This window comes from Panthera uncia, chromosome B1 (genome assembly GCF_023721935.1).
Source record: "Panthera uncia isolate 11264 chromosome B1, Puncia_PCG_1.0, whole genome shotgun sequence".
NCBI classification, from domain to species: Eukaryota; Metazoa; Chordata; class Mammalia; order Carnivora; family Felidae; genus Panthera; species Panthera uncia.
Window position 1 is genome coordinate 131,852,233 of NC_064811.1, and position 3,641 is coordinate 131,855,873.

Genomic DNA, 3,641 nt, shown 5'->3' on the forward strand with positions numbered 1-3,641 from the left:
AAAAAGTTAGACAAACAACGGAAATGTGGACAAAATGCATAATCAGGCAATTTACACAGTATGAATATCAATAGTCAGTAAACATTAAAGTATATTCGATGCCTCTAGTTGAGTAAGTAAAATTTAAAATGTTATATTTTTGCCTAGCAGGTTCTTAGATTAGAAGTGATAATGCCCCATGCAGAAGTGGATGAACAGATGTTCTAATGTAATGTTGATATGCTATTTATATTTTCCTGAAGGTCAAAAGCAGTATACATCCAAATGTACATCTTCTATGATGGAGTAATCCTACTTAGAGAAACGTACCCTAAAGAAGAATGTTAACCATTGATCAATGCTGAAGATAGGGGCACTGATTCTCCCCATGCAGTCAAAAATCTGCATATAACTTTTGATTCCCCCAAAACTTAACTACTAACAGCTTACCAGTGCCATAAATCTTACCGATAACAGTTGATTAATGCATATCTTATATGTTGTATATATACTATACTATATTTTTACAATAATACCTAACTTTTTATTATTTTTTGGTGTTTCTAGGCTATCTGTTTCATCTTTGAGTTTTTTCCTTATTGTTGCAAATCTCAAAAAAATTTCCAATATATTTATTGAAAATAATTTGCATATAAGTGGACCCTCCTCACAGTTTAAACCTATGACCCATTCGAGGGGTAACTATAATTATGAATGCTTGAAAACACACACACACACACACACACACACATTTCCTCACAGTTCAGATATACAGAGTGTTCAGTATTTGCTAATATATCTAATTCTTAAGATAGTTTTCAAGTCTTTTTAAATCGAGAAAACATTTTGAAATGCAGTATATATATTGTTGGTACAGAATGGTCACAAGGCTGAAGGATATAGGACATATTCAGGTCCATACAATGAGCTATTTAGAAATGATTAAAATTTGGCTATTATGCTTTGACTTTAGCTAAATTTTAGCTAACTTGTAATTACAAGTGGCTCAGAGTTTTGCTTTATATCTGGTTTAGATATGTAAAACTGCATCTTCTTTTCCTTCCACTTGGACTTCTTGTCCTATCTTCTTACTGCCTTGAAAACCAGTGTTACTCTATAGACCTTTATTTGTTCGTTCACTTTTCTACCAATTCTAAAGGGAATGTTTCCTCTCCGAATTCTCTATCACCTTAAAGTTTTGATTTTTAACATTTCTGTAAGTTTGGGGAGGGAAGAGTATATAAGACATACTTTATGACACATGAAACAAGAGTACTAGGCTCATTTGACTCCCGGATTTGAATCTTAATGACTAAACTACAATATTTCATTGTTCAGAGTTACGAGAAATGACCGGCGATGAAGCTATGGTTCTATCTCAGAGCATATGGTCCGGAAACCATATGCAGTTATGAAAAGGGACATACTCCTAGAAATTCTAAAATCCGTTTGTTTAAAAATTTCCCTAGGTCATTTTTATTAGGAGAAAGTGTGAGAGCCTTTTTGAAATTAACAAGCTCTTTCAATAAGAACCTAAGGAATTAGGCATTATTGAAAGGGAGCAAGTCAACTGAGAGGTAATGAAGAGGAAATGTAGGTTGTGGAATTCATCCTTGGGCTGATGATATTATTTCTATCCCTGGTAGCAAAGTATACGAAATGAACAGATCCTTTTCTTTAATAGCAGCATCGCTGACATACTCTCTTTACCTAATTCTGTACATTATTACATCAAGCAATTTAGAATCATGGGGATTGTAAGTGCTATGATGGAAACGCTCTTAGGCATCCTGTAAGCCACAGATTTACCTGGAAAACAAGACAACTGGGACCCAGAGAAAAGTAGGTGTTTGCCAAAGACAGTATGATAGCCTCTGGGCTCCCAGGCACTTGTTCCTTATACCAATAACTCATTTTTAATCCTTTTATTTTTACAGTGCCCACAAGCTCACAAGAAACTTTCTAATTTGTCTTCTCAACTGTTTATACATACTAGCTGTTATAAGAATGTATGATTATTATACTTGGGCACAATGTTTACTTACTTGTGGAAATTGTGAAAGATTGTCCTTACAGCATGTAACGCATTATGTCAAGGTAAAACAATATCCCTGCCCCTACCGCCTTGTAATCAAGCTGCTCGAAAGTGGTGGTATGACTTCAGAAGTAAGTGAATCAGTCTTTATGTAATCATATCTGTTTCATAAGTTGGAAAATTGTTTTGAAGTATAGAACTCCCCTTTGAATAGTGATGATGTCTAGGCTAGTGAAGATTAAATTGCAGCATTAAAAATTGTAAGTGGTTTCGAGTCCTTGGAGGACGAGCTATGTGCAGATGGGTATAGCTATCTTTACTATACCCTGAAGACATTAATGGAAATGTAATGATTTGAAGAATATTAAAGTACTTTTGTTATATTTTAAAACAAAACCATCTAGGTCACTTTCTTATCCTGTTTCCAGCCCAACCCTCTTTCTTTCTGTAAGAATTATATGGACTAGGTGAGATTAGACAAATATGACATATTTATCCAAGATATAGTACAATATTTTGTAAATGCTCAGTCTTTTCTATTTCTTCAATATAAATGCCATTAAAAGTACACTTTTAAAGATAGTGAGCACATTTTATGAAAGGATATATTGTTCCATTTTTCCAGAGAGTTTCTGTATTGAGCAAGGCATTATCTGTAAATGCTGTGGTTAGCCCAGTAGATACATTCTATGCCATCAATCTCTGTGCTGTTCTGAAGAATGTTGCAGTAATGGGAGTGCCCCTCCACTGGTAAGCTTCTGCTCCGTGTGCGATAATATAGGGAAAGGATTTACAAATGATTTCTTGAAACTCTTTTTCTAGGTAGGTTAACTTTGAAATGACCCAGGTATTATAGTGATGGTTATATATTTTATTTTCCTGTAGGTACTTCAACAAAGCCAGCATTTTGTACCTTGCTCAGACACAAGGAGAATGGATTGGGAGGATTTTGTTTTTATTAGACATCAGATAGTTTTTTCTTGTCATTAACAATCCTTAAACTCAATAGCGTGCTTCACTGAACAATATCTTTAACGTTACAGGTTTCATCCCTTTCACACCAGATGACCCTGAACTAAGAGGCTGGTATGATTCCAGAGAGAAACCTGGAAGCAAAGCGACCTAGAGCTCTCCGGCGATATATGCTCTGTTTTCAGTAAAATTAGTTGAAACATGTTGGGGTGTTTTCTTCTAAAATTCCCATTTTATCTCTTTGCTTGTACTTAGGAAAAGATTGCATATGAGTCCTTTGTAAATTAGAGGAAAAGAAGCATATTGAAATAGAAAAAGATAAAATTCACCCTTATCGCTCTTCTTCATGTTCCACACACCTTCAAGTACTGTTTCTGTGTAGATAATACCCATAAATACCCCCAGCTCTGACTTTTCCCTCAAGTGTTTACTGAGCTATCTACTTAGATATTACAAAATCTTCACTCCACTGTTCCAAACCTACTTCTCTCTATCAAACCAGATGTTTTCATTTAAATCCCAGATTCTGTCAAGGGATTTACCATTCCCTAGGTTATCCAATACAAAAGTTTGGAGTTTTCTTTTACTTTTCCTTTCCTTGTCCAGCAACCTCTCCCGCCTCAACATCTAAATAGTTTACAAGATCTATTCAAGC

General features: G+C 34.9%; 1 long non-coding RNA gene across 1 annotated transcript; it reads left to right on the top strand.

Moving 5' to 3' along the window:
• Nucleotides 1-1,735: 1,735 nt before the first annotated feature.
• On the top strand, nucleotides 1,736-3,190 carry LOC125923987 (uncharacterized). Its single transcript, XR_007458214.1, has 3 exons — nucleotides 1,736-1,821; nucleotides 1,917-2,145; nucleotides 3,058-3,190. It is a non-coding gene; the product is annotated as an uncharacterized LOC125923987 (long non-coding RNA).
• The last annotated feature ends 451 nt before the right edge of the window (nucleotides 3,191-3,641 follow it).